General features: G+C 50.4%; 1 pseudogene across 1 annotated transcript; it reads right to left on the reverse strand.

Annotated features, from left to right (window-relative positions):
* Positions 1-14,884: 14,884 nt before the first annotated feature.
* Positions 14,885-15,404, reverse strand: LOC311578269 (large ribosomal subunit protein eL27-like; annotated as a pseudogene). The gene has a single exon. The product of its transcript is annotated as a large ribosomal subunit protein eL27-like (transcript).
* Positions 15,405-20,267: the final 4,863 nt, after the last annotated feature.

Here is a 20,267-nt window from a genome sequence, read left to right on the forward strand (position 1 = left end):
CAAAACCAAAAAAAAAAAAAAAAAAAAAGGTTTCTCTGTGTATCCCTGGCTGTCCTGGAACTTGGTCTGTAGATCATGCTGGCCTCAAATTCAGAAATCTGCCTGCTTCTGCCTCCTGGGTGCTAGGATTAAAGGTGTGCACTACCAAAGCCGCTCTTCTTCTTCTTCCTCTTCTTCTTCTTCTTCTTCTTCTTCTTCTTTTCTCCTTCTCCTCCTCCTCTTCCTCCTCCTCCTCTTCCTGTTCTTCCTTCCTTGTCCTTTCTCCTCATTCTCCTCCTCTCTCCTCCTCCTCCTCCTGGGTTCTAACTGCACCCCGGGATCCAGGGAGAGTCACCATCAGCCTCCTGGATAGGCTCCTCACACAGTGTGCAGTAGGGGGGGCTTAGGACTTGGAAAGCTGCCTGGAGTCCTATCATCCCGCTATTTCCAGGTAATGAAGCAGAAACTAAAGTGAGTGGGAAACTGTCCTCCGTCATGAGGACTTCTGAATTGCAGGGGTGGAGACAAGATGTCCCTGTGGATCCCTCCAGTCACAGGTGTCCCCAAAGCCGCAGCCACACAGTGTCGTCGGCTGCAGGGCAAGGATGGGGGTGGAGATGGTCAGGATGTGGTTTCTGACAGCCAGATCCTTACTGTCCACTGGAGGAGATGGGACTGTTGCCCAGGAAACCACAGGAGAGCAGCGCTCTCGGAGCCACCACATGGAGACATTTACACACAGGCTGCAAGCAGAAGGCAGGCGTGTGGTTGCTCCAGACCAGACCCCAGCAGTTAAGGGAAGAAAGAAAGAGCCCAGGAGGTTGCAGGCAGCTAGAAAGGCTTTGGCAGGAAGTGGGGCGTCAGATTTTGTCCGGGTCTTCAGGATTGCACGGGAAACACTTTATGCAGAGGAACTGTCTGTGCAAAGGCAGAGAGGGGATAGGGGGGAATGGCGGGGGGGGAATGGCGGGGACACATAACCAACTCCAGGAACCCAGAGTACCCTCAGGACACGGAAGCTGAGAAGGCATTTGTGTGTGTCTCAGGGCCTAATGGGGCAAGATATTTAAAATGTGGGTCATCTTGGAGAGGCAGCCATTTGGGGACTGAGTCTTTTTTTTGTTTTGTTTTTTCCCCTTGTATTTTCTCACCGCTCTCTCTATTTGCATATTATGCTAACTAGAATCTTCCTTTCTTTCCGAAATCTCAAGGGTAGGTGCAAGAGACGGCCCCCAAAGGCCCAGTCACCCTGGTGCCTGCCTCCTGACTGGGCCTGCGGGTCCTAGGCTGAGCTTCCTGTTCTAGTTCAAGCCTAGGCGTTCTCCTGCCGGTCCCAGGGTTCCTCCCAACAGGATAGGAATCAATGAACAATTTGCTGCTATTTGTAGATTTTCATTTCCCTGCTGTCCCCAACACCAGCCAGTCCTGACCAAGCTCAACCCTGCCCACGTGCCTCAGGCAGAGGAACTGGCTTTATGCCCAACTATAGGGAGCCCAGTGCTGGGTTCTGGTGGGATGGTGAGGGGCAAGGTTTATCTTCTACGTGGGCGAACTCCTAAAAGTCAAGAGGAAAGAAACACACAACAGTGATGGTGCACGCCTTTAATCCCAGCACATGGGAGGCAAAGGCAGGGGGATCTCTGTGAGTTCAAGGCCAGCCTAGTCTACAGAGCAAGTTCCAGGACAGTCAGAGGTTGTTGGGTTTTGTTTTGTTTTGTTTTGTTTTGTTTTAATGTTTCTAAAAAGAATCACATGGGCTGAAGAGATGATGGCTCAGAGGTTAAGAGCACTGACTGCTCTTCCAGAGGTCCTGAGTTCAATTCCCAGCAAACACATGGTGGCTCACAGCCATCTGTAATGAGATCTATTTCCCTCTTCTGGGGGTCAGGCACACATGCAGGCAGAATGTTGTATATATAATAAATAAATAAATCTTTAAAACTTTTTCTATTTATTAACTTAAAACAAAACCAGAGGTGGAGAGATTGCTCACAGCACCCATGTACAGCTCCCCGGAGCGCACACGGCAGCTTACAACTGTCTGGTACTCCAGTTTCGAGGGTCCTTTGGGTATCAGATCCATATACGGTGCCCATGCATATACGCAGCCCTCGCTCAGAAACATAAAATAAATGTAAATAAATCATTAAAAAAGAAAAAAGGCAAGCAAGCAAAAAGCAAGCAAACAAACAAACAAAACCCAAAAGAGAGCCATATATCCTTTCTCCAAGGGCTGAGGTGCCCAGTGCTCACCCAGGGCTCAGCAGTTTTAAGTGTGGATTCCGTCTCAGCTTGCCTGGGCTTCTTTTTCAACGTCATTGAAATATAATATGCATACAGTAAAAAAATAATGCATCCATTTTAAGTGTTCAGTTTGAAGACTTTTGGTAAATTTATATACACATGTAACAAACCTCAGCAATCAAGATGGAGACCATTTTCATCATCTCCAAAAGCTCCCTGGTGCCCCCTCCAGTGAGTCGTCACCCCACCCCCAGCCCCAGGCAGCCACCGATCTGCGTCCTGTCACTGTAGATTCATATAATGGAATTATATAGTATATACTCTTGGTGTCTGGCAGCTTCACCCAAGATTGTTTATGAGGCGTGTACTTCTTCTTTTTTTTTTTTTCAAGACAGGGTCTGTCTGTCTTGGACTCACTTTGTACACCAGGCTGGCCTGGAACTCACAGCGATCTGCCTGTCTCTGCCTCCCGAGTGCTGAGATCAAAGGCATGTGCCACCATGCCCTGCGAGGTGTGCACTTTAAAAAGAAAGGTTTTACTTCTTTTTAATCTTGGTGGGGGTGGGGGAGGGATAGAGCTGTGTGTGAGTGCAGGTACACGCAGTGTCCAGCAGAGGGTGCTGCATCACACATGCAACTGGAGTTAGAGGAGCCGGTGAGCCACCTTAATGTGCTGGAAGCTGACCCAGGTCCTCTGCGAGAACACTGAACTAATGAGTACTCTTTTCTTGGTTTTTCAAGACAAAATTTCACTGTGTAACCTTGGCTGTCCTGGAACTCATTCTGTAGACCAGGCTGGCCTCAAAGAGGCCATGTGCCACCACTGCCCAGAGAGCATTCTATTTTTTTTTTTTTTTAATTTGTTAGGGCTGGAGAGATCACTCAGCGGTTAAGAGCACTGGCTGCTCTTCCAGAGGTCCTAAGTTCAATTCCCAGCACCCACATGGTGGCTCACAACCATCTATAATGAGATCTGGTGCCCTCTTCTGGCCTGCAGGCAAAGCACTGTATACATAATAAATAAATAAATAAATCTTTTAAAAAATATTTATTAGCACGCCTTTAATCTCAGCACTCAGGGAGGCAGAGGAAGGCGGATCTCTGTGAGTTCAAGGCCAGCCTGGTCTGCAGAATGAGTCTAGGACAGCCAAAGCTACACAGAGAAACGCTGTCTCAAAATATAAAATAAAAGGATTTATTATTTTTATTTGAGTATACTTGTGTCTGTGTCGGTACATGTACATACAACAGCGTGAGGCCAGAAGGGAGCATCAGATCCTCTGGAGCTGGAGTTGCAGATGGATTATGGGGCTAGGGAAATGGCTTAGTGGGTGAGAGCACACCACAAGTGTGAGGACCTGAGTTTGAATCTGCAACATGCACACAAAATGCAAGCACGACATAATAAGATCTGGTGCCTCCTTCTAGCCTGCAGGCATACATGCAGACAGGACACTGTATGCATTAATAAATAAATAAATAAATAAATAAATAAACAAACAAACAGTGCCTCACAGGCTCCTCTATCTCCAGTTGCAGGTGATACAGCACCCTCTGCTGGACACTGTGTGTACCTGCACTCACACACAGCTCTATCCTCTCACATATACACAAGATTACAAATAAATAAAACCTTTTTTTTTTTAAGTGCACGCCTACAACTCCAGTGCTGGGGGACAGTGGCAAATGGATCCGGTGGGATCACTGGCTAGCCAGCCTACAGGACATGGTAGGCATCAAGTTCAGGCACACATCCTGTCTAAAGAAACACAGCAGAGAACAAAAGAGGAAGAGACACAGGACATCTGTCTCTAGCCTCTGCTTGCATGCACATGGACACATGCTTGCATGTACATATACCAACACACACACACACATGCACGCACGCACACACGGCACGCACACAGCACAGGCAAGCACAATTGGAGAAGACTGCTAAGGCTGGGAATGAGGCTCAGTTGTAGAGTGCTTGCCTAACTTGTTTAAGGCCCTAGGTTCCATCCCAGAACTGCGAAGGATAAACACATATACACATATATACACATTCATATATACTTTATACACACATACACACACAAACATATATTTAGACACACATATACATACACATATACATGTATACACACATAGTAATATACACACTTACATATACACTTATACACACACAAATATATACTTAAACACATACATATATGTACATATATACTTATACACATATACAAATGCAGGTACATATATACTTATATATAGACAGACAGACAGACAGACAGACACACACACACACACACACACACACACACACACACACCTGGACTGATTCCTTTCTGAGCTGTAGGAGTTTCCTGGGGGCAGAGTTGCTGTGAGCTACAGGTCTCCCCTGGGCTCCTTCACCTTACCTCTTCCTCAGCACCTTGGCTCTTGGCTCTCCAAGGCCCGTGTTACACGGATCTCCAGCAAAAAAAAAAACTTCACTTCTTTGTTTTGTTACTTAGTCTTTCTGGCTTTTTGTTTTCTCTTCAGTAAAGTGAGGATTGTTGCACCTGCTGAATGAGTATACTGGCCCTGTGGCGGTGGCGCATGCCTTTAATCCCAGCACTGGGAGGCAGAAGCAGGCGGATCGCTGTGAGTTCGAGGCCAGCCTGGTCTACAAAGTGAGTCCAGGACAGCCAAGGCTACACAGAGAAACCCTGTCTCAAAAACAAGACAAAACAAAAAACAAACAAAAAAACCCATGAGTATGCTGTGACAACTCAATCTGTGTAAAGTGCTGGTGACATGCCAGGGATACGTCTGGTTCATAGAGCCATGGATTTTTTATTTCTATTTGTATTTATTTACTTACTTACTTACTTTATTTTTTTTTTTTTTGAGGCAGGGTTTCTCTGTGTAGCCTTGGCTGTCCTGTGCTCTCTTTGTAGACCAGGCTGGCCTTGAAGTTGTAGAAATCTGCCTGCCTTTGCCTCCCGAGTGCTGGAATCAAAGGTGTGGGCCACCACGGCCCGTCAGACTTTTGTTCTGTTTTGTTTTGAGACAGGTTTCAGGGCTGTCCTGAAATTTGATCTGTAGACCAGGCTGGCCTCCATCTCAGAGGTCCACCTGCCTCCGCCTCCCGAATGCTGGAATTAAAGGTGTGGGTCACCACCACCTGGCTTGAGGACGTGGCTTTTGAGGGTTCCGTGGGCAGACAGCCAAAGGGCAAGCCATAGGATAGAGTCCTTTATTTTATTAGAGTTTTTTGAAACAGGGCTTCTCTGTATAACAGCCTTGGCTGTCCTGGAACTCCCTCTGTAAACCAGGCTGGCCTTGAACTCACAGAGATCCTCCTGCCTCTGCCTCCTGAGCGCTGGGATTAAAGGCGCGCACCACCATCACCCAGCAAGATACAGTCATTTTGCTCCCATCTATCCTAGCAGAGTTTTGAGGGCCACAGGTTGCTGCGTCCAGGAGCTCATCCTCATGTTACTTACTGGGAGGGGGACCGTCTTTAAGACCTCACAACCCCTGGCTAGGACGCCATAAGCATTCATTTATAGGTGCAGCCTCTCAGTCACAAAGGCTTCAGTGGCCACCCATCACCCTCCTCCTGGGGCCTGTGCAAATTCAGACACAGGAAAGTGAAACACACACACACACACACACACACACACACACACACACGTCAGCAGTGCGGGGCTCATTGGCCAGCCTATGCATAATTCAAAGCTTTGGTCCAAAATAGTTCATGCAGGCCCCAGTGCTGCAGATTGGCGATGGGCAGGAGAGGAGACGGGAGGTGGCAAGGGGACAGAGACTTCAGCTCAGCTGAGTGCCTGACCTGGGGGAGAGTCCCGAGCAGCCTGGAACACTGCCTTCCCAATACCTCATCACATCCCTAAGCCATCTCCCTCTCTGACAACCGACCCCACCCGGTCATGCACACCTGCTGGGACCCTAGGTCACCACCTGTGTGTCTCAGCCTCCTGGCACATCCCCAGGACCCAGGCTGAAAGAGACACTTCTCAGGCTCTCCTGTCTTCACCATACCAATCAATCTGTTGATGAGTCCACAAATATTTACAGAACACCAGCCAGGGCGAGGCTGGGCCCTAGGACATTGGAGGGCATGTGGCCATGCCCAGAGAGACACTTACCGAGGAGCGAGCTGGCCAGTCACCGAGAAGACAGAGAATAGACTGTGGAAAAACAAGCCACAGGGGATGAGGGTAGGTGACAGGGGACTTCGAGCTGAAGGCCTGACCTGAACTGGGCTTGTCTGGGTGAAGGCTCATTTCGGAGGAGACGAAGAGGCAGTTGGCTAGCCAGATGAGCAGCTGGAAGGTGCGGGCCATCTGGCTTTTGCTAAGATTGGCTGATAGAGCCATGGTCAGGTGAGGAAGTCATGGGGCTGGCCTTGAATGTCCTTCACCCTTTGGTAGTTCAGTAAGGACATCACTGTTTCGCAGTAGGTAGTCCCCCACGGTCATGTGACAGGGTGTCAGAACATTTTCCTTTAAAGGCGTGCAAATCCTTGCTCTCCCGTGACCTGGAGCAAGTGACTTAGCCCTGGGCCTGTCTCCTTTCCTGGTCATTGCAAGCAGCGTGTCATGGTGCATGTGTGATCCCAGCAACGGGGAAACTGAGGATTATGAATTTGAGCCTAACCTGGCCCACAGAGGGTGACCCTGTCTCAAAAATCAAGAACCAGGGGGACGGCTCAGTAGTAGAATACATTCCAAGCACGTTGCAAGGCCCCGGGTTTGAGCCACAGAACCACAAAATAAATACCCAACTGACAAGTGAAATAAGTGTGCCCAGGAGTGGTGTTGCACGCCTGTAAGCCCTGTTCCAGAGAGGTGGAGCGAGAAGGATTCGGAGGTCCAGGCTGACCTGAGTTACATGAGATCAACACACACACACACACACACACACACACACACACACACACACACACGCACACACACATGCATGAATGCTTGCACACATACACACATGCATGCATGCATACACACATACACATGCATGCACACATGCACACACACACACACACACACACACACACACACACTCACTTGAGAATTCTTTAAAAAAGATTTAAAATAAACAGACACAGGGATATTTAGCCTAGTGGCTGATCCCAAGGCCTCATCTCCCAGGAGGCCTCACTATACTGCTTGCCTGAAAATACTTGAGGTAAAAGGACCATACATGGAGAAAAAGCAAGAGAGGACTCCTGGCAGATGAGGCATTTGAGCCTCATGATAGGCAGAGTCCCAGCCCCCGTCCCCCAACTAACATCTATAGGAAGGTGCTCTCACGGGCCCATTGCTGTGGGAGGGGTGTTAATCACAGGACACTCTAGTGAACCCCTGGGGTTTGCTTTGCTTTGCTGCTTTCCTGAAAAAAAAAAAAAGTCAAACAAGGCCTAGCTGCTCTCCCCTCGTCTTCAGCTCATGACACATTTAAGCCTCTAGTTCTGTCTTCCATGTTTTGTTTTGTTTTTCCACCAGTTCCCAGTTTCTTCCAAAGCTCTGGGTCCTTCTCCCCACCTCTTCTCTATTTTTTTTTTTTCTCTCTCTCTATTGCCTGCTGTTTGGCTCCCGCATCTCTCAGGGACCCTTCTAGAAGGTCCGTGCCTGGGAGGGGCCCAGCCCTATTGATTAGCGAGGGCGGGAGACGTCAGCGAGCGCACTCCCAGCCTCACCAGTTGCTGCTAATATTAGCTCGGGGAGGCAGCTCACTGATGGATTAGGAGAAATTAAGAATTCAAATTCTGTAATTTGAATTGGAGGACCGCTGCTTGCTGACAGCTAATACTTCTCCAGAAACTAATGAGTGAAGGCGGGATGACGGTGGTGGTGCTGGGCTCTTTTCTTTGACAATAGAATTCCCCCGCCCCCACGATTCAGGCGTTTGAACCCCGCCCCCCCACCTGCAGGCAGACACTCTCCCAAGAGCGTTGGGGCCCTATTCATCATCCGTTCTATTCTCATGCCCTCCTGGGTCCCAGAGAACTGTCCTCCTAAGCCCCAGCCAGGCCCTCTCCTCCCTGCTGGTGTGCCCAACTCTAGGGGTCACAGAGACGGAGGAGAAGTCAGGAAAGGACAGGTGGACACTGGTAACTTCAGCCCCTCCTGGCCATGTTGGATACTGGACACTATGCAATCCCCTCCCCGCGGGGAGGCACAGCTACATAAAAGTATGCGGGACGCCGGCTCTCTACCTCACCCCTTCCCTCCCTCCCTGCTGTCTGAAAGCCCTCTATTCAGGTACCCAGACTCTTCCAGGAAGCCTTCTGAGAAATCAGCCCAGGTGTCACACTAGTGACTTGTTTTATTTCTTTTCTTTTTCTTTTCTTTTCTTTTTTTTTTTTTTGTTTTTTGTTTTTTTGTTTTTTGTGGTTTTTTTTTTTTTTGAGACAGGGTTCCTCTGTAGCCCTAACAATTCTCAAACTCGCTCTGTAGACCAGGCTGACCTCAAACTCACAGAGATCCACCTGCCTCTGCCTTCCCAGTGCTGGGATTAAAGGCGTGTGCCACCACCGTCCAACGGCTTTACTCCTTAAAAAAAAAAAAAAAATTAAAGTATTATTACTGTGGCGGTTGGGGCAATGCACCCTGTTACGCACATGGAGCTCAGAGAACAGTCTTGTGAGGTCACTTCTCTCCTGGTATCTTTACGTGGGTTTCAGTGATTGCTCTCAGGTCACCAGGCTTGCATGACAGGAGCTACTGAGCAATCTCACTGACCTGTTTTTTGCTCTTTGTTTGTTTGTTTTTTTCTTTCTTTCTATCTTCTTTAATCATCTTCTCTACTATGTCCCAGAGCTCTACATTAGTTCTGATGAAAGGCTGTCCTGCATGCATCCCATGCCAGATTGTTGGTTTTTGTGACATGGCACTGGCCCTGCACCTTCTGCCCCAGTAGGTGGTAGTAGCTGGCAACCTCCAGGCTCTTCCTGTCTGCCTTGGTGTCCCCACTTTTATTTTCTGAATGTGTCCAGGATGTGTTTGTTGATGGGTAGCCGATGCTGGGGTCTGCAGTCCCAATGGGGCATGGGAGACACATTTTTTGTTTTGTTTTGTTTTTTTTTCAGTGAAGAACACCTATTGCCCCTTCTCCAATGGGACAGCTCCTAAGCCAGTGGTTTTTAATCTGTGGGTCGTGACCCCTGTGGGGGTTGTATATCAGATGTTTATGTTATGACTCATAACATAACATAGTGAAATTACAGTTACAAGGTAGCAACGAGGGGGCTGGAGAGATGGCTCAGAGGTTAAGGGCACTGACTGCTCCTCCAGAGGTCCTGAGTTCAATTCCCAGCAACCACATGGTGGCTCATAACCATCTATAATGTGACCCAATGCCCTCTTCTGGCTTGCAGGTGTACATGAAGCCAGAGCACTGTATGTATAATAATAAATAAATCTTTAAAAAAAAAAAAAACAAGGTAGCAACGAAACGACTTCATGGTTGGGGGGGGGGGGTCACCACAGCATGAGGAACTGTATTGAAGGGTCCTTTCTGCCTGGCACCTGGCTGAGTTCTGGTCTAGGGATATTGTTGGCTAGCAGGGCAGATGGCTTCTATGTAACTGAGAGCCCACAGCTCACGGTGGAATTGGCCACTAGGAGGTGACACTGGCGTAGGGAACCAGGACACCTAAGAAATCTGGTAAAATGGCTCGACAGGATCCTGGAAAATCCGATGTTTCCAGCTCAGCTGCCTTGGCCTGGAGTTTGACCGAAACGTTTACTTGGGGTTGGTGAGGAGGAGGAGAGTGAGGGAACAGTGGGGCTGTGGCAAGCAGGCAGCCCGGCAGAAACGTGTTTTCTAAGGTAGAGACTAGGTCCCTAGGATTCTGCCCTCATCCAACCCGTTCCCTAGCTCACTTCCTGGGAAAGCGCTCCCTACAATGTCTTCTTTCCCCCTGAGGCTCCCCCTGGGCCCAGTGACAGCAGGAGGTTTTGGGGGGAGTGAGTTCTGGGGGCGTCCTATCCATGCCCTTGGAGGCTAAGGCAAGCGGCCCCTGCCTGGCATCCTCAGGCCACTCCCCCTCTCGAGTGGCCCCTCCCCTCTCCAGTAGCCCCTCCCCCTCTCGAGTGGCCCCTCTGATGCAGAAATTGCCTTTTCCCAGATCCAATTAAAATGGTGTTTGGAGCAAGGTTGAAATAATCACATCATCATTTTCTCCAGAAAAGTTCCCGGCTGAAGCCTGATTTGAAAGCTGAGCTGGTAATTGAATCTGAGGGGTAGCGACAATAGGGGGTCCGGGCTTGGGGACTGGTGGCTCCTGGTGGTGATTTCTCTGACCGCCAAGAGCTCTGTGAGTTGAGTGTGCGTGTGCGCGTCCCCGTTCCTAGCTCATGCTCTCATGTCACGAATGTCCCTTAGAGCTGCAAGGCTGTTGGGCTGTAAAAGTTCCACAGGCCCAGAACCTCTGTCATCAGACCTGTACAAACATGGAGGCCACAGGTGCACAGTCACCCAAGAGTCAAACAAAGCCAGGACCCCCCCCCCCAAAAAAAACCACTCTTGACATCACAGCCAGCACCCTGTGTTCCCCCTGAGCACCCAGAGCCATGCCCTCCTCACCCTCCCTCACCCTGCGCATCATCTCCCTGTTGCCCTGGACTGGTCCTGGCATAGCCTCTCCCTCTAGGGGAGGGGAAAAGGGGGGGGGGGAGAATATTATGGCCTCCTCTTGTGGCCCAAAGAGCAGTAGTTGCGCGGAACAGAGAACTGTGAATAGAGTTTGTGGCTCTGCCTAGTCCCATCTCTCACAGTGTTACCCCGCCAACCCGCTCCCCCCCCCCAAACACACACACAGTGCTGAACCAGGCCTCAGCATATCTGCCACTTGGAGACGGCTCATTCATTTTTTTCCCCCCACCTTCCTTTTTCTCTCCTTTCTTTATTTAGGAAAAAGTCATCAAGTCTTTGCTTCATTTGAACTTCTGTGAGTGGTGGGGATAGACAGAGCAGCAGCTGCCTTCAGAAAGGAGCTAAAGAGCCGGGCGTGGTGGCACTCGGGAGGCAGAGGCTGGCGGATCGCTGTGAGTTCCAGGCCCCCCTGGTCTACAAAGTGAGTCCAGGACAGCCAAGGCTACACAGAGAAACCCTGTCTCAAAAAACCAAAAAAGAAAAAAGAAAAAAAGAAAGGTGCTAAAGGACTACAATATGGTCTCCCGTGTGTGTGTGTGTGTGTGTGTGTGTGTGTGTGTGTGTGTGTGCATGTGTGTGTGTCTGTGTGTGTGTGCACGTGTGCTGGAGTGTGTTCTCCTGAGACAAACACCAAGGCTAGAAAGCCGGAAGGAAGCAGATGTGACCCCAGGCAAGCTGTGATGTCAGTGTCCTCTTCCTTGGACTAGACGCTGTGCTTTCCCGTCCTTAAAGGACTCCCCTGTGAGGTAGAAGGGTGTACTTACTTGCTTATGACTGTGCATGAAGAGCACTGGCACCCAATGCTGAATAAGGGGACAGAGTCTGACAGAAGCGGGCTGCCTGGTAAGGGTTGGCTAGGAAACCTGGGCTTGGGCCTCTTCCCAATGCGGAGGGCAGCCAGGTGAGGGTCGTGGGTAGCTCCACCACAGCTGGAGGGTGTGACGGTGGAAACGAACACTGCAGCTGGCACGGCTCCGTTTGGTCCCTATGGCCAGTATCCAGGAAGGAAATATTCTCTGGGCCTCAGACACTCTGGGTCCCAGGAGTCAAGGTGAGAGTTGGTCCTTTCGCTCCTTGAAGCCAACCCACCTCTCTTCTGTCTTCTCTGCCTTCTGAACAGCCGATGCGAGATGTACTGACGGGCTATTTGACAAGGTGATCTCCCAGGCCACAAAGCCCTCTCCTCTTCCAGGGATCTGAAGACCTAGCCACGGGCAAGCTTTGTGCCACCTTTACCAGCTAGTGGCACCAGCTGAGCGCTCTCGCCTCTGGGCCCTCCAAAAGGCCATGTCTGTGGATCCAGTGTCCTTCCTGGCTTGCTGGCCTCCTGGTCAGCAGCTGCAGGGGTGAGTCATGGCTCTCATTAGAGCTTAATTAATCAATTGAGTTAATCAGACAGCTTGGATGTGCTGTGGTTGCAGATGGGAGTGAGAGACAGAAAGCTGGGACATGAGAATCTGGCCTGGATGAACTGGGATTGGCAGGGCAGAGGCTGGGGCACGGCCTCTCGGTTGTCAAGGGAGGAAAACACTGGAGTCTGCACCCGAGGAGGATAAATGGGCTGGGCAAGGGCTCACTCACAGTGGTGGCTCTGAAAGGTGACCTTTGGTGAGTGCCAGGGATGGAGCCCATGAGCAGCAGAAGCAGGGCCTCTCGCCTGACTCTCTCTCTCTCTCTCTCTCTCTCTCTCTCTCTCTCTCTCTCTCTCTCTCTCTCTCTCTCCCCTCTTGTCACATGTGTCTGTGGTGAAGGCTGTCTGACATACTTATTTGAATGGACTGAGAAAAAGAAAAGGTAGTTCCTTACACCCCATCCCCATGATCCTAGGTTGACAGGAGACAGCAGAGGTCTCTGACAGGCACAGACAGGGACCTAGGCTCAAGGAGGAGAGCACAGTGTCTATCTAGCTGAGGTACTGGAGCTCTGGCCGGGCAGGGATGGGAGAGACCCAGGGAGCAGAGCCAGGGGCAGCCAGGAGCCCTGTGAGGAAGCTGGGGAGAGGGGAACACCCGAGTCTCACCAAACACCCATTTTTCCTCACATCTGACCACGGTGTCACCTCAATGGGGAGGACAGGATACCCAGGACACTGCCAATTGCTCTGCCTTCTGGGGATTATCCTCTCCTCCTGGTCCTTTTTCTTGGAATGATCCAGGATGAGAGAGGGGGCCTGAAAGGCAAGACACAGACAGACAGACAGACAGACAGACAGACAGACAGACAGACAGACACACACACACACACACACACACACACACACACAATGGGAGATGGAGCAGAGGAGGGAGACCATTTCATTTTACCTTCCTAGGAAAAGGTTCCCAAATGAGGAACATTTGAGCCAGGCCTTGCAGGGGTGGGGGTGGGGGGCAGGGAGGAGGAGAGGAAGGGTACACTGGAGGAGAAAACTGCTCCTACAGCTGGATCACATCGAGCAAGGCAAGGCAAGGCAAGTCAGTGCAGCAAGGAGTGGGATTGTTAGGGCCGGAATGAAAGGGCTTTAGAAATGCCAGGCCAGGCCCGGTGTGGTGGCGCACGCCTTTAATCCCAGCACTCAGGAGGCAGAGGCAGGCGGATCACTGTGAGTTCGAGGCCAGCCTGGTCTACAAAGTAAGTCCAGGACAGCCAAGGCTAACACAGAGAGACCCTGTCTCAGGGGAAAAAGAAAGAAGACCAGAGCATTTGTTTATGTGTGTGTGCGTGTGAGTATATGAGCTGGGGTTTACATATTATGCATATGTAAATGGTTCTTCATATGTGTGTACATGTGCAAATTTGGTTTCTGTTTTGTTCTGTTTCTTTCTTTCTTTTAAGATTTATTTATTGAGTGTATGAGTGCCCTATCAGCATGTACACCTGCAGGCCAGAAGAAGGCATCAGATCTCATTATAGATGGTTGTGAGCCACCATATGGTTGCTGGGAATTGAACTCAGGACCTCTGGAAGAACAGACAGTGGCTCTTAACCACTGAGCCATCTCTCCAGCCCCCTTGTTCTGTTTCTTGAGGTAGGGTCTCACTGGCAGGCCTGGAATTCACTGAGTTTTCAAGGCTGGGTTTGAATTTATGGTGACCCTGCCTCTGCCTCCTGAGGGCTGGGATTACAGGCATGTGCCATCACACCTGGAGAGTGTGTGTGTGTGTGTGTGTGTGTGTGTCTGAGACTGGGTATATGAAGGGTGGGAATGTGTGCTGAGGCACAGTACATATCCCTGTACGGTCACTTATTCCTCCTAGCCATGACAAAACTTTAGAAACACTGTATTTGGCCCTTGAGGATGGCAGGGGCACCATGGGCTCACCAGATCTCCTGAGCCCCAGTGCTGGCCTCCCTGTGGCTTCTCCTAATAGCTCAACTGCTCTGACTAGTGTGTAAAATATGTAAACCAAGTGTAGTGTGGTGCCTGATAGGTGTGCTGGGGTACTTGGTCCTAGAGAAAGCCTGGGGCTTCTCTTTCCTTCTTCCCTCTCTCCCTCCCTCCCTCCTTCCCTCCCTCTTTCTTTGTTTCTTTGTTTCTATACAGGGTCTCTCTGTGTAGCCTTGGCTGTCCTAGACTCGCTTTGTAGACCAGGCTGGCCTTGAACTCACAGCGATCTGCCTGCCTCTGCCCCCTGAGTGCTGGGACTAAAGGCGTGCACCACCATGCCCGGCTGCTTTGTATAATCTCACTGAAAGGCTGTGAGGTGGGGGAGGGTGGAGTTGCCTGCTTCTGTTTTACACATCAGGAGGTTGTGTCTTTATAAGGTCAGATGCCTTGGCCAAGGCCCTATAGCTAGGTCAGGTCAGGGTGGAGGACTAGATTTTCCTGACTCCGGAACTGGGACAGGCCAGGAGGTGCCTCTCCCTCCACACTGGCATCGACCCACCCTGGGCCCCTCCTTTCCTGTGGCCCCTCAGAAAAGCACTCTTCCATCTCCATGCACTGGGAACCTTCCTTCACTAGAAACAGCCTGTGGAAACCACTGTCTGTCCATTCCCCATGGGAGCCAGGGCCTGATGTCACTTTTGACCAGTGGTCCTAAACTTTCCTGATACGGCGACCTTTTAATACAGTTCCTCATGTTGTGATGACCTCCTACCACAAAATAATAACAATTATTATTATTATTTACTAAATTACCATATTTTATATGTATTTAATATAATTTATTTTTAATTTTTAATGATGGAAAAGAAAATACACCTAAAAGCGAAGCTTCTGGAAAAGCCATTTGTTCTTCCCTGTGTTGTATCGTTCCTCAAACTTGACCTTGGCCTCCTGCCTGGCCTTGCTGACAGCAGTCTTGTCCAAGGGGATTTCCACAGAGTACCTGGTGGGCATGAGGTGATTGTAGTTAGAAACTTTCACAACGTACTTGATCTTTGACCTCTTGGCAATTTTCTTCTTGCCCATGGCAGCTGTCACTTTTCGGGGATAGCAGTCAATCCCGGCCACCAGGGCATGGCTGTGGGGGCGGTCTGAGGTGCCATCGTCAATGTTCGTCACAATGACGGCTTTGCATCTAGAGTGCCACTTTCCAGGGTTTCATGAACTTGCCCATTTCGACAGCAAGCAGCTGGCACCCAGCAGCTATTTTTATTATTATTATTATTTATTGTTTTTCTTTTTTCTTAAAAAATATTTTAAGAGGGCACCAGATCACGTTATAGATGGTTGTGAGCCACCATGTGGTTGCTGGGAATTGAACTCAGGACCTTTGGAAGAGCAGCCGGTGCTCTTAACCTCTGAGCCATCTCTCCAGCCCCTATTATGGTTTTTTGAGGCAAGGTTTTTCTGTGTAGCCCTGGCCATCCTGGAACTCCCTCTGTAAGCCAGGCTGGCCTTGAACTCAGAGAGATCCACCTGCCTCTGCCTCCTGAGCGCTGCAATTAAGGGCGTGCGCCACCACAGCCCAGCTCATCAAATTATTTTCATTGTTCACGACTGTAATTTTGCTACCATCATGAATCCTAATGTAAATATCCGTGTTTTCTGAGGGTCTTAGAAAGATCCCCGTGAAAAGGTCATTTGACCCCCTCCTTAAAGGGGTCACGACCCACAAAAGTTGAGAACTGTTGCCTTAGACTCTTGGGCCTGTGATTTCCCCCTCCCCCCCCAACCAAAGCCAGTGCCTTTGTTCCCTGCCCATGACACAGTAGCCATGGCCAGGGCTGCCTGGCAGAGACCAGTTACTATCCCGCTCTGGTCCTGCCCCATCGCCCCTCGCCTCTACTTATGCTCTGTAGCTGAGCATATTCATTTGACATCGCAGGACTGTGTCTTTAATTTCTCCCCCTGTCTGTCCCTGGAACGTGATAAAAATACCAGCATTGATCTTTCTTTCTTTTTTTCTTTTTTTTTTTTTCCCTTTTCTTTTTTTTTTTTTTTTTCTCCTTTCCCTTCTGCCAGGATAATGTTTACCCAGGTGTCAATCAGGAGAAGAATCTGGCTTCCTAATTTCTCTTCTCCTCCCTGGGGGCTGAGCATCTCCTCGCCTCGCACGGACACTGAGCAGGAATCAAGGTTACTAATAATCCCCCAGCACACACAGCCACCGAGAGCACATATATTAAAGTCACATATTGATTTATATTTTCGGTCCCCTCTGCCTTTTTCTGCCCAGCCTCAGCCTTTCCCTCTGCCAAAGAGAAAAAAGGATTACATAGCTATATTTATCGCCAAGATGTTTAGTGTAAAGAGCATTGTGTCCGACAGTAATTCCCATCCCCCTCTGGTCCTCTTTGGGGGCATTTTTTTTTTAAAAAAAAAATTAGTGTGGCATTATCTATCCATAAACATTTATCTTCTAGCTGTTGGTTAGTTCTTTATATTTTTCTCTGAAGGCAGCAGTGAGAGATTTAAGGTAGACTGTCAGAAGGACTTTCTGACTTGATGGATGGGGGGCTGCCTTCCTAGAGGAAGGAATTTGGTCAACAGAGGTGATCCTATTGAAGACAGGTTAGGAGTGTGTGTAGAAAAGAAAGGCAAGAGCCTGGTGTGGTGGCGCACGCCTTTAATCCCAGCACTCAGGAGGCAGAGGCAGGTGGATCGCTGTGAGTTCAAGGCCAGCCTGGTCTACAAAGGGAGTCCAGGACAGCCAAAGCTACACAGAGAAACCTTGTCTCAAACCCCACCCCACCCCACCCCCCAAAAAAAGAAAGGCAAATAGATTCAGAACTTTGAGAAATCACTCACCTGGCCAGGGGTGGTAGCCCATGCCTTATGTCCTAGCACTTGGGGACACAGAAGCAGGTGGATCTCTGTGAATTCCAGGCCAGAGCTTTATTGTGAAGAACTTGTCTCAAAATAAATTACTTAATTAACAATAAGTCATCGGTCCAAATAACATATTATAACTAGCCGGGCATGGTGGCGCACGCCTTTAATCCCAGCATTCGGGAGGCAGAGGCAGGTGGATCACTGTGAGTTCGAGGCCAGCCTGGTCTATAAACTGAGTCCAGGACAGCCAAGGCTACACAGAGAAACCCTGTCTCAAAAAATCAACCAAACAAACAAACAAACAAAACATATAACTAGAGGCTTATTGGCCTGTGGTCCCCTTTCATGGCTGGAAAAAATGAGGCTTCGGGGTGAATTTGCCTCTCACAGGGGATCTGAATTTCACATCAGCCTTGTTCACATCACCCCCACTTTCTCCTCTAGCGCTGTCTGAGTCCTGCCCTGAAGGACAGGGACAAAGAGAGAATAAAGATTCTGTCCAGGGACAGAGGTGGCAGTAGGCATTGCAGGCACGGTGTGGAGACCAGGTGTAGGCTGGAGCTACACACTTCCCCCACACTGCTCATCGCACCCAGAGCCCCTGTCACTCTGTCTACCGTGGTGGCCTTTAGAAATGTCAAACTCTTGGACTGCAGTTCTCCCAAGGGATGCTGGGAGTGGAAGCAGTTGAGCGTAGGAAGGAAGGGGAACTGTGGCATAACTTGGGCCCCTTCCTCACACCCATGAGAGGCTCCTTTCACACCCAGCACCACCCTTTCTCCTCACAGAGGTGCTGGGAGGTGACCCTGTTTTACACAGGCAACGACTGAGGCGGAGTCACTTTTGAGGCAGAGAGCCTCTGTCCGGAGTCCAGCTCTCCTGACTGCCACCTGCCTCCAACCCCCCCACCCCCCCACCCCCCCCCATCCCCCACCCCCTACCCCCCCCCCCGTGCCCATAGTAACCTGGGTAGCCTAGGGGGTCATGCCTGGTTTTTGGTTCCCCTTCAGGCCTGGAGGACCAGCTCCTAACTGACAGTGTCCTGAGGCACCTGGACTGGAACAGCATCCTGGAGTTGGCCTGACCAGCCCATGTCATTCTGCAACCTTGCCAGGGACCCTGAAGGCTGGCTACCTCCTCCTCCTTTCCTGGAGTCACTTACCACTCAGTGTCCCTTACATCATTCTAAAACCTATTCTATACACACACACACACACACACACACACACACACACACACACACACACACACACACACACCAAAGCAGGGCAGTCCACTTTATTATTTTTGAGACACGTTGGCCCCAAATTTACTATTATGGAGGATGACCTTGGACTTCTGTTTCTCCTGACTGCACTTCCGGAAATTACAGATTGCAGGCCAGACCCACTTGTTTTATGAGGTTCTGGGGCTACATATAGGCTAGTATTATGTACAGAAAGCCATAGTCCCCAGTCAGGATGGGGCACCTGGGGGTGGGGGGACGTTGATCGTACCTAGTGAAAGTTAAAGCCCCCTAATCACAGGTGGAGAAAACCAGGCTCAGCGAAAACTAAGCTCTCCAAGATCATTGAGTAAGGGGACTTGCTAGGATCGGGCTAGGTGCATGTGGCCCAAAGTCCTTTGAAACTCTGATCCCCAGGATAATCCCCGTTATACAAGCTTAGAGGTGGCAGCAGGGGGCACAGTGGGAATCAGTAACAAGGACTCTCTCTGGGAACTTTTCCCATTGAAAATCTGTTCCCTGGCGGCCACGGGTGATGTATGGCTGGAGCTGATGAGAAACGTGCGATGGAATGGAGACCGACGGCGCCGGCGGCCCAAGCGGGGACAGCGCGGCATTGAGATTCCGCGGGGGCGCGAAGGGCGGCGCAGGCCTTGCCACGGGCCGGGTAATTGATCTGGAGGTGCCAATTTGCAGCAACTAAATATTTGGTTTCTGCTTCTGCCCGCTCAGCGCTCTGCTCAAACAAACTTCAATTAAAAGCGAAAAGCAAGCGTGGGGAGGAAGCGTGCCCGGGTCCCCGCGGTCGGATCGATGGCACTGAGCCTGCAGGCTGGCAAGCGCCTATCCGTGGGCGGTTGCGAGGCATCTCCTTCGAGGGCAGGACCGGCGCCCTCTTTCGGATCGCTGAGCATCCGGGCGCGGGGCCCAGGAGAGGCCTCTCCAAAGGGGGAGACCTCAGAGCCAGGGAGCACCAAGTCACAAACAGGACACCTCCGCTCCAAGGTCTGAGCCAGCGACACTACAGCTGAGGCCCTGGGAAGAAAGGCTCCCTGGGCGCTGACCCTGCTCTCCGGATGCGTCTCACAGAGGAACTTTGAAGATGACCTCAACTGTGTTCTCTCTGCGTCTTCTTCCAGAGTCTCAGGCTCATCTTCCCCGCCCACGCCTGCCCATCTGTCTACCAGGGAGTGGGCCAAAGAGCTGTAGGTGAAGCCTTTGGCGCAGGTCTTTAATCCCAACAGAGGCTGGCGGATCCTCTGTGTTCGAGGTCAGCCTGGTCTACAGAGTGAGTCTCAGGACAGCCAAGACTACAGAGAAACCCTATCTTGAGAACAAGACCAAACAAAAACAGCTGTAGGTGAAACCCTGCCTCCTCCTTTGCCCCCCCTCCTCCCCACTCCCGTGCGTCTATCGTCGTCGGAAGAGAGAAGGGAGATTTTGGAATCGAGAGGAAGCATCTGGGAGAGCAGGTATACATGGCGAAGACTGTTTGCTTGTCACAGTACTCTTGGGGTTCCAGGCCAGTCCCAGAGGATTGGGGTTCACAGACTAGTTTCGGCTCCTCAAGGATCGTCCACGACTTTGGGTGTGTGTGTGTAATGTTCCATGCTAGAAAAGATGCTAGAAAAGGAGCTGGAGGCAGGCGTGGTGGCGCACGCCTTTAATCCCAATCCCAGCACTTGGGAGGCAGAGGCAGGCGGATCGCTGTGAGTTCGAGGCCAGCCTGGTCTACAAAGTTACAAAGTGAGTCCAGGACAGCCAAGGCTGCAGGAAGAGACTCAGTCTCGAAAAAAAAAAAAAAAAAAAAAAAGGAGCTGGAGGAAGGATGAAGATTGGCTGAAGACAGCGAGAGAGGGGATGCTCTGTGCGGTCACATTCTGGAAGTTTGGGTGCAATTAAAAACAAACTAACACACCTGTTGGCCATGTTAGGCGGTTACAAGCCTCTCTGCTCCCCCATGGAGCCTAGGCACCATTC

This window comes from Acomys minous, assembly GCF_964271855.1.
Source record: "Acomys minous genome assembly, chromosome: 12".
Lineage (NCBI taxonomy): Eukaryota > Metazoa > Chordata > Mammalia > Rodentia > Muridae > Acomys > Acomys minous.